This window comes from Tenrec ecaudatus, chromosome 2, assembly GCF_050624435.1.
Source record: "Tenrec ecaudatus isolate mTenEca1 chromosome 2, mTenEca1.hap1, whole genome shotgun sequence".
Classification (NCBI taxonomy): domain Eukaryota; kingdom Metazoa; phylum Chordata; class Mammalia; order Afrosoricida; family Tenrecidae; genus Tenrec; species Tenrec ecaudatus.
The window spans coordinates 253,131,109-253,146,528 of NC_134531.1; the positions used below are offsets into that span (position 1 = coordinate 253,131,109).

Genomic DNA, 15,420 nt, shown 5'->3' on the forward strand with positions numbered 1-15,420 from the left:
GCAAACAGTCATCCAAGTGAGGTGGCAGCTAAGTCCCCAAAGAAGAAACACACTAGATTCTGTGATTCAAGGATTGGAACGATTAAAATCCAAGACCAGAAAAAGGAACTGTTTTAGAGTTTACATTTTGAGAAGCCAGTTTCCAGAGGCTATGGATGACAGGAAAAGCCTTTTGCAGCACCCTCACATGGATAGGCTTCCCGAGAATCTCCACCAACCAAGGATGTGCACAGCCTTACTATCAGATTATACTGTCAAATGAATTCAGACTCATGTAGTTAGGTCTGAATGTAACAATATGTCTGTTCTCTCTGTAGAACCATTTTAAAGTTGCTATGCATTGTATTAATTTCTACTTTTTGTCTGGATTGAAGTTTTTCTGTTTTATTTTGTTATTGCTGTTGTTGGAGGGGCCATATGCTTTTCTTTATATATAATTCAGGACAGGTAAATGTATAGAGACAGTAACTGCATTAATATTTTCTTAGTTATTGCTAATAGTTTCTTAGGAGTTGGGGAGTATTGGGAGCTAATAACTAGGAGTACAAGAATGTAGAAAATGTTCTCAAAACAATTGTGATAATGATTACACAATTCTTTTTATGTTTGTGTTAGACAGGGTTCTCTAGAGAGACAAAACCAGATTGATAGTACTTTTATATTTTTACATATATATATATATATACACATATACATATATATGTATACAGATAGATAAATAACTCAAGAAATGAACCATTAAATTATATACAGATAGATAGATAATACAAGGAATGAACTGTTAAATTATAAAGCAGTGAGACACTAGCAGTCCTTTAAGTCTTCAGGGCCACCAGGTCCTCCTCTATAGAGAGAGCTGGACTATATATACCCAGGCAGCAATCAGCAAGGCAGGTCACCAACAGTCACCAACTGTCGGTCCCCAGCTTCAGAGATGAACATTCCAATCGTGTGGGCTTAAAGAGACCTTAACTTACAGTGACACACTCCACAGGCTAGGCAACCCACAGGTCGTATACCCTTTGAATTGAGGCACAGAAAAGCAAGACAGCTGCACGCTAATCTGATGATTAAAGAGTGAGAGACAAGCAAGGCGAGGCTCACTGAGCCATTTATATCTCTGCCCTTAAATTAATCCTATTTGTGTTTATTGGCCAGGCTGGCACAATAAACTATCACAATGTTTAAGCCATTGAATTGCATAGTATGTGAATGATATAGCAATAAAAGTTAGAATTTTAAAAAAGAATGTAAAAGAGCATCTTTGAAAGATATATTCTTAATCCCTGAATGTAAATAATATGACTATATTTCCTAGATTTATAACTATTAATCCAAGGAATTAAAATAAAACATAATATCATGGAAATTCATTAATATAGTAAACAGGATATCAAACAACAGATGTCATGGGTAAATCTGCACAAGTTATCTTTTTTGTTTTTAGTTCCCAAGTTTTATTAAAGGGCTTATACAAAATATTCCCAAGAAGACTTAATCCTCACCTTCCTCCTCTTCCTCATCCGGGTTAATCTGGAAGTAGTGTAATTCATAGCTTTCTTTGCTGTTGGCCACCACACGCAACCAATCACGTAGATTATTCTTCTTCAAATATTTTTTGTGAGATATCTCCAATACCTTTTGGAGAAAGGCACCTCAGAGGTTACCATAATCTTGCTCTTGCTTCTTTCAAGGGTTACTTCTCCCCCAAGGTTACGGGCTTTCCCATTCACCTTGATTCTTTCCTGAATAAACTGCTCAAAATTGGTAGAGTCCATGATTCCATCTTTTACAGGGTGGGTGCAATCCAGCGTGAACTTCAGAACCTGCTTCTTTTTTTTTTTTTAACCACCCTTAGCCACAGGCTTTTTCACAAGTTCCATGGCGGCAGCGGAGGCAGAAAGGGAAGTCTGCGCACTACCAGTTATCTTTATTTTTTTAACTTAAAAGTTTTGTTGGTATATAATTCACAAATCATACAATTCAATTGTTCACAATCACCTTCAGATGAGTTGTACAGGAAGACGGCACTGATGCCCATGTGAACAGCTCACTATGGGATCACCAGATTTGCTGACAAGGTAGTCGTGTTGGGGGCCTGAGACATGAGACCAGGTCTTTCAGCACCTCAGGCTTCCTTTTAGCTGGTTATAACACAGAGCTGTGCTTGTCACTGCTATTGGTCCTTATTCATAGCTCCCTCTTGAGCTTTGTTTCCTTATCGGTGCAGTAGCAACAGTTCCCTGTTTCTTTTTTTCTTTCTTTTTTTGTTTTCTTCTTCTTTCCCCCTCACAACTTCCCCCCTCCTCTCCACACCAGTGTCTCACCAGCATGGGGAAGTGGCTGGGCTATTCAAAGCACCCCTTGGTGATAATCGCTAGCCAAGCTCAGCTCACATCTTCAGGTGAATATAACCAGCCAGTTGGAGAGAGTCTCAGCAATGGGGTTACAGAGGAGCTCTTGGAATCCACCACCAGCAGGTTCTAGGAGGTTGATGGAGGTGTTCTTATTTTGTTTTGAGAAAAGAATCACAGAGTTCTTCACACGCCAGTAGAAATGGAACCCAGCATTTCCAGGTTCCCTGGATGCTTTCTCACTACAGGACAGGCAGACTGTAGTCTGATGGTCCTCCTCTCTAGGGCATCCACTATAATACACATTTAAACCCTAGAACAACACGCAAGGAGCAGATAGTTCTGAGCTGGACAAGAAACTACTGTAGTAAGCGCATTAACAGAATGTATGCAATCTTCCTAAAAAAGACACAAGATCTATAAGGGGCTCTGGTAAATTCATTGGAGCTCTTTCTCTGTTACCCCAACCATGATCACCCCTGGAACCTGTTTCTTCCTGCTCAGCAACACACAACCTCTTTTAACTTACCAAGAAAAAGTGCATCTTCCATACCCTACTCTTCAAATCATTAACAATTACAATACCTAAGTATAAGCTTCCTATGATTAATACCAACATGTAAAACCTACTCCAGAGCACCTAAATTCTGATTATCCCTTGCTCCCAACTGACACTTCCTCTCTATCTATGCAATCCTTTCTTAAAATAAAGAGCCAGTACTCCCACACACATCCCAGAAGATAACACTCAATCATCAGCTCACCCATGATGCCACACAAGCAACAGCGAGCATTTGCAGTTGCTGTAAACTATTGAGAGGGGAAAAACAGTCAATTCCGGAGGATGACCCAAACATGACAGTTTACACAGAAGAAGCAACTTTGAACTGCCAGTGAAAGAGTGTTTGGAATATTACTTAGTGCCACTCAGGAAATTAGAGGATCAATCCTGAAAACAAATGGAGAAATAGAAATACTGGAATCCTCACACTGAAGGGAATTCAAGGAGTTAAGGAAATACATAGCAGAAATCGTTAGAAAAGTACAGGATATTGATAATGGAATGACAGAGGTGGAGAACCACATCAATGATCTCAAAGATAAGCAGGCAGAATTCAGCAAATGAGAGTGACTGTCAAACAAACAAAAAAAAAGCAGAAGAATCTGAAGAAAGTTTGAGGAGGATGTGGGATTCCATGAAATGAAACCATATTTGAATTATTGGGATCCTGCAGCAGCGGGAAAATAGAAATAACCCTTCAGCTAAAATAATAAGGGTATTCTTAGAAGAAAATTTCCACAATTTTACAAGGGAGGACAGAGTAACCATTCAGGAAGCAGAGACAATTCCATTTAGATTAACCCCACCACCACCAAACATGTTAAGACATATAGTAGTCAAATTATCCAATTTCAGGGAAAAGGAGAGAATCATTACAGCAGCTAGAGATTAAAAAGCAGTCACATATAAAGCTTAACAGAGAAGAATGAGCTCAGGCACATCAACAGAGACAATGCAGGAAAGAAGAAACTGGAGCAACGTGTTCTGAAAGATGAAGAACACAATTTCAGTCCAAGTATCCTTTATGTAGCAAAGCTCTTCATCAACTTTAAAGGAGGTATTAACAGTTTCATGTATAAGGAATTTAGAGGATTCTTAAAAACAAAATTATCATTACAAAAAAATACTTTCCAATCCTTTATGGGTAGAAAACCAACCGCAGCAGTCAAACATGAGACCACCACAGGATATAACACCACCCTGAAACCAGCACACTGAAAATAATAACGAAAACATTATAGATACGATGGAGATATGAAGACATACAGATACCATCCAATAAAGGAGTAAAGAGGAAAATACTAAACACAAATAATATAAGATGACAGAACATTTATATTTAATTACATTGAATGTGAATCATTTGAATGCACATATTAGAAAACAAAGAGTAGCAGACTGGATTAGACAACAAAATCCATCAATCTTCTGCTTTCAAGCGACAAATGTCAAACTCACAGATAAAAATAGACTAAAAATCAAAGGTTAGTGAAAATTTTACCAAGCAAATGGCAATTAAAAACAATCATGGGTGGCAATACTAATTTTGGACAAAAGAGACCTCAAGCTACATGACATGAGAGATACGAGTGGGCATTACATAGTGCTCAGGGGATCAGTAGACCAAGAACCCATAAATATAATAAACATATATGAGCCCAACAAAAGATCTTTGAAATTTGTCAAACAAATTCACAAAGAGATGAACAGAGAAGTCACTTGATCAACAATTCTAGCAGGGATTTTAATACACCGCTCTCAAAGAAAGATAGATCAAGAGGTTAGAAACTCCACAACTGAAGAGGTGAATAACACAATCAAACAACTCAACATAATAGACATTTTGAGAACTCTCCAAATAATATAAAAAAATACACGTTCTTCTCCAATGCACAAAGTTCATTCTTGAAAATAGACTACATGCTGGGATACAAGTCAAGCTTGAGAAAATTCAAACACTTAGAGGTAATTCAGACCACCTTCTCTGATCACAATGCCATAATTTTGAAATTTATAATAGAAAAAACAAAGACAAATACTTGGAGACTAAATAACATGTTTCTTAAAAACAAATTACTATTAACCAAAATGAGAGAGGAAATTAGAAGTTCCTAGAAACTAATGAGAAGGATAATACAATATACCCAAATCTATGCAGCACAGCAAAGGCAGTTATCATAATTAAATTTACAGCAATAAATGCACTCATGAAAAAGGTATTGTCGGTACCTTTACTCAGCACCTTCAACAGATAGAAGAAAGCCAACAACATAATCCTTCTAAGACCAAAAGAAAAGATATAAAAATTAGAGTGGAGATAAATGAACTGGAAAGCAGAAGACAATGGAAAGAATCAACAGAGCAAAAAGTTGGTTCTTTGAAAGAATCAACAAAATCGACAAACTGCTAGCAAACTTAACAAGAACCCTCCACTATCATGACCCCAGTTTTAGCATAGAAATCCGCTTAGGCCAGAGCATGAAAACTGACATAGATCACAGCTCTCAACATATGGAATCCATGATAAATAAACCCATCAGTAACATAAGTGGGAGTAGTTATCCCATGAGGGTAGGGGGAAGGTTGTGGGAGAAGAGGGAGAAAGAGAGAATCAATCACAATGATATATGTGTAACAACCCTCCCAAGGGGATAAACAACACAAATATGGGTGAAGGGAGACAGTGAGCAGTGTAAAATATGAAAATAATAATAATTTATAATATATCAAGGGTTCATGAGGGTGGGAGCATGGGAAGAGAAGGTAGCAGATACCAAGGGTTCAAATACAAAGAAAATGATTTGAAAATGATGATGGCAATATATGTGCAATTGTGCTTGATATTTTGATACAATTGATTTATGGATGGTTGTAAGACCTGTATCAGCTCCCAACGGGTTCACAATAGAACTGTTGAAAAAATAGAAAATTTTGGTAGAGTAGCAGGACACAGAAATAACGAGAAGAAATCAATTGTGTTCTAATATATCAGCGATGGTAACTGAGAAAAAGATATCAAGAGATCAGAACCATTCACAATAGCCACACATAAGTCAATGTACCTATGAATAAACATAACCAAATACAAAACCGGTACCAAAGAAGTACAGAACATTACTACAAGTCACCAAAAAGGATCTAAACAAATGGAAGTATATTCTGTGTTCGTGATTCGGCAGACTCGATATAATGAAACTATCAACACTACTTAAAGCAGTTGACAAATTCAATGCAATCCCGATCCAAAATCCAGTATCATCCTTCAAAGAAATGTGAAAACTGATTACTAATGTCATAATGAAAGGGAAGAAGGCCAGGATACGAAAAGAACTTCTCAAGAAGAAAAACAAGGTAGGTATCATTGCACTACTGACCACAGAACCTATTATACAGGCACAGTTGTCAAAACATCCTGCTACTGATATAATGATAGACAGTCGGATCAATGGATCAGCACTGAAAACTAAGAAATAAAAATATCAGCATACAGACGATTGGTTTTCAACAAAGGCCCTCAATACGTTAAATGTGAAGCAGATGGCCTCTTCAAAATTGGTGTTGGTAAAGCTGAATGTCCAAGTAGAGAAGAATGAAACAAGACCGAAACAAGACCCATATCTCACTGCATGCACTAAAACAAACTCAAGGTGGACTAAAGACCTAGATGTAAAACCCAAAGCTATCAGCATCATCAGTGAAGAAATTGGGAGGAGCCCTGGTGTAGGGAATACATGGGCTAGCAGAATTATCAAAGGACACACTACGTGGATGATAAAATAAATGAATGAGAACTGTTAAACATAAAACATTTATTTACATTGAAAGACTTTATTTTAAAAGTTTGAAAGAAAACCCACATACTGGGAAAAGATATTTTGTACCCACATAACAGACAAAGGACTAATTATTAAGATTTACAGAATTTTACAAGCTTATAACAAGGAAGAAACCCTAAAAACCGTCTGAGAAGATGCGGAAAAAATCTGAACTGAGAATTCATACAGGATAACACTGGGGTGCTTAATAAACACTTGAGGAAGTGTTCCAGGTCATAAGCCATGCAGGAAATGCAAATGAAAACAAAATGAGATACCAACTTATACCCATTTCTGTAGATCATTTAAAAAACAACAACTGAGAAAAACCAATGTAGGGGACAGGAATTCTCTCCACTGCTGGTGAAATTGTAAATATGTACAATCACTGTGGAAGGCAATATGGCAATATCAAAAACAGATGGAAATTGAACTACCATGTGACCCAACAATATCAGTTCCTGGCATATACACCCCAAAGAAATAAGAAACACGTCACAAACAGACACTTGGAGCACAGTTAACAGCAAGAAGCTGGAAACAGCCTCAAAGCCTCAATCTCCATTGATAGAAGAGTGGATAATAAAACTCTGGTACATACATACAATGCAGTACTGCGCCTCCCTGAAAAACAGCGATAAAACCGTGAAACACCCGAACTCATGGAGCGATCTGGAAGACCTTATGCCAAGTGAACAAACAGCAGAACGGGGACAAGTTCGAGTCTGTAGGGCATCCAGTTGTCTGACTGAGGACCGATAGCATGGTAACGAGCTGGACCAGTGCCAATGAACTATACACCTTTTGCTCCAGGTAAGTATAGTGTAAGTCAATTGGCTGGTGGGCACTTCCCAACAGTTGGAATCAAACAGCCAAGGGACGGCGGGGGGTAGTTGTTGAGGGGTAGCCATGCGGACCTGGGGCGAAGTCTTCCAGAGAGCGAGGCAGCTGTGTCAGAGGGATGAGGCTTATTGATGGGAGAGGCATCTCAGGAGAGAGGAGGGACCAGTCAAAACTGGGTGAACATAGGTGCATGTCTGTTGTGGGGTGGGGAAGGGTGCTGATGGCCAATGGGGGGAGGAGAAAGAAGGATGCTCTTATTAAGTAGGGAAGGTTTTTAGTGATGTGCAGCAGGAGGGCAGAACTGACCTAGAGTGTAAGAGGGTATCCAGGAAACACAGCAAGGGTGCCTCAGAACACTTGGAAACTGAAGCCTGACCTTTGGGGTAGACATCATGTTCCAGAAGCTGCATCAATGAGACCCCAGGTGGGGACTCTACTGGGGGAACTGGACTCTACCACAGACACATATGTACCTAAGGAATTTAGCGGGTAAAATACACAGTGTCTGAGGCAGAAGAAGACAGCTGTACCAAGAGCAGTTTACTGTTGGTTGGCGAACAAACAAGGGCTTGGTATAACTATACCAGGTACGCGGTATTAAGACATGCATTATCTTGGTAACCCTGCAGTGGCCATCCTGTTATATTCTGCTTACGCTCCTTTGTACTAGAGTGTATCTCAGAGGTGCATCACCATTGGGGCTCACCCTCTGGAAGCTGTGTTATGTGCTTTATTTTTTTTTAAATAAAATCCAGGGACGTTGGACCTACAGAGAAAGAAAAGAAAACAGGGTTTTGGGGGAAGCAGGTGATTGGGTGGGGGTGGGGTGACAAGAGACAGATAATATCCGGAAGTCCAAAAAGGAAAAGCATGTTTAGGAAAACATGTATGAGTATTCAAGAATGTGTACAACTAGGTTTGACACGATTGCACTATGGAATGATATGACTTTTGTATTGGCTTCCAAATTACAGCAAATTAATTAAAACAAATAAAATCAAAACGCAGATCCAGGAATGGGTTTGGCGTTCACACTAAATCCTAGCTCCCACTTAAGAAAAATCAGTTCTTACATTATGGACCTGCTCAATACTCACCTTCATGAAACAATCACTGTAGATAAGGGTGCTACAGCAAAGTGTGGTGAAGAAAGCAGAGGGTGCCAGCTATCAATAGGAATAGTATCTGGGATCTTAATGACATCTATTTAAACAGGCAGCCATCTGAGTGAGAGTCAATTAAGTCCACAGAGAAGAGGCACACCAGGTTGTGTGATCCAAAGACAACAATTACAAATCTCAAACACACTGAAGAGAAAAGCTTCAGAGCAAACTTATGGACAGCACTTTGTGGAGGGCTCTGGGGGATGATGAGAGCCCCAACCCATCTGCAGAGTTTCTGGTCAGAGGGGCCACTGGCACATCCGCTCTAGCCATGTGTGAGAGGCTCCATCAGCCTTGCTAAAGGCAGAGAACTTCGTATTCATGATTTTGCTGGGTCCAACTCGACACTTGCCTAGTTGACCACCCTGTAGATGCTACTTGAATTTGTTGTGGATGCAAGCATTTCTTGCCGGTTCCAGGACAGAAATTTCTTCCCTGGACTTTTCATTATTGTCGGTGGTCATTTCCTTCTTACACACTATTGGCATTTTCCTCTGTATACTGTTAGGTTTTCACATTACCACCTTGATGCAATTTTGTTTTGGATACTTTTCAGTCTCCCAGCTGTGAAGCACAAGAGGAGTGGGTGCATATCATGATAAAGGATACAGGGGTATGTAGGGAACATGGTGGAGGGGGGTAAGGAGAGAAAGGGTATCTCGGGAGTAACTGATGAAAACAGGAAGAGGAGGGAGCACAGGTATAAATTGTGATTGCAGCAACCATCTTAAAGTTACTTTATCTATGGTGGTGGGTTTTTTTCTAAAACTGATGTGGGACTGATTGTACAATCCTCCATGACATGACTGAATGAACTATTGAATAATATGATATGTAAATTATTTGCCAATAAAATTTTTGGAAAAAGATAAGAAGTGTACAATCATCAGCACAATCAATTTTAGAACATTTTCTTCTGTCTCGTACTCATTGTTATTAGTTCTCATTTCCCCCCAACCTCCCCTGTCATACCTCAAGGAACCATTAATCCAATTACTTTCTCTACAGATTTACTTCTCCAGGATTTTATGTATAGGGTAACATTTGAAAAGCAAATGACAAAATAACAAAATAAAGTAAAACAGGAAAAAACTCAATCTAAAAGAAATGAGAAAATATTTTAAAATGGTAACAAATTTGAAATGGTCAGTCAAATGATAAGGTGGCAAGTTTTAACCTTACAGCACCAGCAACAATCCACTTTCCAATGTATTTGGCATGACAGCAGGGATAGTGACATCTCTGGTCTGTGGTGAGGGGTAACTCACCAAGGGCATAATCCACATGTCTTTCCACTTCACTTTTTTTAAACCTGAAACAATTTAAGAATGGGTCAAAAGGAGACCAAATGGTATGTTACTGCATTCTAACCTAACAACCTTTGTTATAACAAAGGTTACAATGCTCTCTCTGATGACTCACCCCACTACTATGGTCAGAGAGGATTCACTGGGGACTTAATCCACGTGTGGACATTGCAAGTGGATTTGGGGTTTCCACTGTCATCCAAAGCCTTCTGTAAACTGATACCATTCTTTCATTTGGATTTGGATTTGATCATTTATAATCTTTGGATCATACAAGCTGGTGTGCTTCTTCGATATGGACTTTGTTGATGTCTCACTTAAATGGCTGGTTGTTTGAAAACAAGTTTTAAGACCCCCCAATGCTGTTTTTTAGATAGTCGGGCATTATCTAATTTCTTCACCACACGTTGCTATAGCACATGAGGATGAGTATCAAGCACGGGCATGTCATACATAATCACTGCTCTTAGGTTGGGGGTAGAATTAAGTGAAAGCCCCAAATATGAAAATTCATGTATCTATGATTTGTATACATCTCTGGTTCACCTTCAGAATATCAGTGTAATTTTTATGTGAGAATACATGCTCAAACATCCCCTTGGGGTATAAGGTGATTCTATTGATAGTGTCATTAATTCAGCCTATGGTATAGAATTTAAATACTAAATTATGTTCATTTAAACCAGATATCAACTGTAAAACATGAATTGTTGACTTGTACAGTTTAAACTCTTAAGTGACTTGACACAATTTACACAAACAATAAGGGTAGGTAATGGGGTAGAACTTTCAATAAGTCATTCACAGTAGCAGAACCATACTTACCAGGTTAGTACATGTCATAATAAAGCAAGGAAGACATGAAAATAAGAAGTGTAACTGTATTTGAGAACTACAGGTAAGAAAGTAAGTGTGTTTAAGTGTAAGGTCAGCATTCATGGTGCACCCTCAAGGTGAGAGATCCAAACCAACGTCCAATGACTGCCAGTTTTTAAGACCCTTGGGGTAGTAACACACAAGAACTCTTTAAAGTGTTGAAGAGCAAAGCTGTCACATAGAGGACTAAGGAGCCCCTCACCAAATTCATGGTATTTTCAGGTACCCCATATGCATGTAAAACTCGGACATTGAATATAGAAGACTGAAGGAGAATCATTACATTTGATTTGTGGCTTTGGCTAATCATATTGAAAGTACAACAGACTGCCACAAGAACAAACAAGAATATCTGGTTTGGAAGAAGTACAGCCAGAGTGGTTTTAAAGGCAAGGATAGTGAGACGTCATCTCACTTACTTGGGACATGTCAGAGAGAACAGCCACTTGCGAAGGATAGCATACTTGGTAATATAGAGGGTCAGCACAAAAGAGGACGGCCTTTGACAAGATGAATTGGCAGCGGCTGCATCAATCGAAACAAACATAAGGCAATTGTGAGGATGGCTCAAGACAGTGCAGTGTTTTGTTCGTTGCATATTATGCTGTATGCCTAGGAACCGAACAAGTCCTCTGGAGGAAATCAAATTGAACTCATGGATGAGGAGAATGGAGTGGAAAGACAAAGAAGAAGTTAAGGAAACATTATGAGCAAGTTCATTAAGTTCAGTTTGAACTTAATGCAAAGAACAATGAGGTGATGTCCATGGCCAAGTACACTGAACGGAGAGGAAGAAAACAAGGTGATGGGAGACAAAGTCAGAACATGGAGTATTTGCAACAACAAAACATGGAAAATGGATTTCGTTTGAAAAATAATGATCATTAAATATTCTTCAGCATGGGAGTATTGTTTCTGCCATTTATTCAACACATATTTATTGAGCACTAAAAAGGGTTTGACAGTATTCAAGATAATGAAAAAATAATAATAAACAAATTTGAAAACTTCCTCCCTTCTTGAATCTATATGCTAATGTGGTGGTAGAATAGGGTTGATCGTTTATACTTGTACCACAAAAAATATAGTATATTTAGGATTAATTAGTTGCATATAGAAAAGAAAAGAGGAAGAGTAAACGTAGGGTGAACAGAAGGAGCTTTGGTGGCATAGTGGTTATGCATTGGACTGCTAATTGCAAGGTCAGCAGTTCAAAAGCACCAGTTCCTTTGTAGGAGAAATATTAGGCTTTGTACTCCCATAGGCACACTTAAATTTGTTCTAGCTTTTAATAGTTTCTACTTCCTCTTTAATTGAGGTTTTTCTACATTTGACTTACCTTTTTGTTAGTTTGGTGTTTTCATTTTGTATATATTTCTTATATCAGAATCCAAACACATAAATCTACAGAGACAGTAACTGGCTTACTGAGTCTTGGGTGTATGGAAGGGGAGGGCGGGAAAGTGAGAAGCTAATAACAATGAGTGAAAGAAAGAAGAAAGTGTTCCAAATTGATTGTGGTGATGATTGTACAACTTTCTTTTATAACTGACTATAGAATTGCATGATATGTGGACTAAGTGCCAATAAAACGGTATTTTTAAAAAAAGGAAATAGAGGAAAGAACTTGGAGACAAAGGACATATATAGAGGTCTAAATACAGGCATGTATATATGTAAATACAGTTATATACAAGGACAGGGGAATAGATCTATGTACGTGTATTTATTTATGAAGTATTACAGTAGCAGATGGACATTGGGCGTCTACTCAAGGACTCCCTCAACACAAGACCAATTTTTCTACTAACATGGCACTCTGTGATGTTCACCTTCCCTGACACAATCGCTGAAGACAAAATGGGTGCATAAGCAAATGTGGTGACGAAAGCTGATGGTGCCCAACTATCAAAAGATATAACATCTGGGGTCTTACAGGCTTGAAGATAAACAAGCAGCCATGTAGCTGAGAAGCAGCAAAGCCCACATGGAAGAAGCACACCAGCCTGTGTGATCATGAGGCGTTGATGGGCTCAGGTATCAAAGACACAAAACAAACAAACAATCAAAAAACATATCAATGGGAATGAGGGGGAGGGCAGAGTAGAGACCTAAAGTCCATCAGTAGTCAATTGCATACCCCCTGTTAGAAGAGCCACAAGGGAGAGAAGAGCCATTCAGGGTGCAGTATAGCACCGATGAAACACATAACCTTCTTCTAGTTCTTTAATGCTCCCCCACCACCACCACATGCACACACCATCATGATCCCAATTCTATATTATAAATCTGACTAGACCAGAACATGTATACTGGTACATATAAGCTCACAGTGCAGGGAATCCAGAGTGGATAAACCCCTAAGGAACAATAAGGGAGCAGCGATACTAGGAGGGTAAGGGTAGGGGGTGGGTGGCGTCTAAGGTGGAACCTATCACAATGATCAATATATGGCCCCCACCCCAGGGGATGAACAGCAGAAAAGTAAGTGAAATTAGAGAGTGGTCGGTGTAAGACAAGAAAAAAAATATTATTAATAATCAAGGGTAAATGGGAAAGGATGGGGGTGAAAATGAGGAGCTGATGCCAGGGGCGCAAGTAGAAAGAAATTTATTGAAAAATATGAGAACATATGTACAGATGTGTTTGACACAAAGGTTATATAAGGTTGTATATGGATTGTGATAAGAGCTGTAAGAGTGCCCAACAAAAAACAAACAAACAGAAAAGAGTTTCAGTCTCAGAAACCTTAGAATCAGTTCTAGCTTTTTGTAGGGTTGCGTGGATCAGAATTGACCTGATAGAAGGGAGGGTGAACAGAAAAGAGGAAATTAAATTCCCTAGTTCAATGTGTCTAGATAGTAACATCAACGCTTTCTCGTGAGGGTTTGAAGGACATAGAAACTAATTCATTCCAAAGTGTAAAGAAATCCAAAACCCTAGCTGAACTCATCATACCTTTTTTGCCCAAATCAAAATTAATTTTCATAAACCACTTCCTCAACCTACCTCATGCTGTGACCCTTTAACACAGTTCCTCATGTTGTGGTGACCCCCTACCATAAAATTATTTTCATTGCTACTTCATAACGCTAATTTTGCTACTGTTATGATTCATAATGTAAATCTCTGATAAGCAGGATGTTAAAAAATTGAACATTGTTAAAAAATGGACCATATTAAAGCATAGTGATTCATCACAAAAATATATAATTATATATTGTGACATATTTATTTCTAATGACAAATAAAAGAAATGTTGTCTTGAAGCATGGTGTAGCATGGCTATCAGTCTTCACCCAGGATACTCATCTGTGGGCGTATCTGCATGTGTGCGGACCCACCTGGAGACAGATAGAGGATCGGTGTCTCAGTTCCTAAGACCATCGGAAATATGTGTTTTCCAATGGTCTTAGTCGACCCTTGTAAAAGGGGTTGTTCTAACCCCCAAAGGGGTCGCGACCCACAGGTTGAGAACCACTGCTCTAAGGCGGGGTCAAAGGAGTCTGAAACGTTTTCCTGTTCATTTTACATTATATGTAAAAATGATGACAAAACAAACAAAAATGATGACAAGGATTTTAAAAGTAGATGAGCTATGTAAGAATCAGCAAAATGATTGCTACAAACTTTGGTGAGGGTCATTTGTTTAACTTCAGTGACCTACTGAGCATCTTTAATTAATGTCATGTGGTTTCTGTGTTTGGAAGCATGAATCTCCCCGCTGAAATACACTGATGTAATTTCAGGAAAATCCCTTTAGAATTGGATGCAAACTGAAATTTGCACTACAATTAGAATCACTGACCTATTACCAGTCTCCAAGACTTTCATTCTTTAATCCCAAAGGTTTTAAATCCAAGATTTATACTGAGAAATTCTACTAGTCCTAACATCATAAGGCAAGTAACAAGCTGTTTATTAGTCCTATTTTTAAAAAGTACAGGTAAGGGGAAATATCCTAACTTACCTTGAATATTGATATCCAAATTTATTTACTGTTATTTCCATTAGTATTAGAGTTGTTTAGTGGGTTTTTTTTCTAGCTGCTGTCTACATTGAGGGCTATGGAAGCTAGGATGGGACAGAATACTGTCACTTAGCTTGGCTTTTTCTAATTACAAGGTAGAATTTAAAAATATACATTTGAGAGCACACAACGATTCCATTAAATAATTCATATGTGTATTTAAAGTATTTCTAACTTAGCTGAATAATTTAATGTCTTATTAGTTAATATTTTAAAGTAAACAAAATATTTAGCCTTTGTCTTCATTTTTATATTTTCATAAGTTAATTTCAATATTGTGGAAAATAAGGTCCTTTGAATATAGAGTTTACATGATTGGTATCTTCAGTTGAGATAGCCTGATGCTATCCGTAGATAATAACAGAAATAATCTTTTAACACCAAATAAAATTTGTTCTGAAAATTCTTCACAAGTGCTCCTCTTTTTCAAAGGACTAGAAACTAAAGTATAAAGGCAAACTTACTTTAAT

The 15,420-nt window shown here is 38.3% G+C and overlaps 1 pseudogene; it reads right to left on the reverse strand.

Moving 5' to 3' along the window:
- Window positions 1–1,428: 1,428 nt before the first annotated feature.
- LOC142441448 (large ribosomal subunit protein eL22 pseudogene) lies at window positions 1,429–1,883 on the reverse strand (annotated as a pseudogene).
- Between the last annotated feature and the right edge of the window lie 13,537 nt (window positions 1,884–15,420).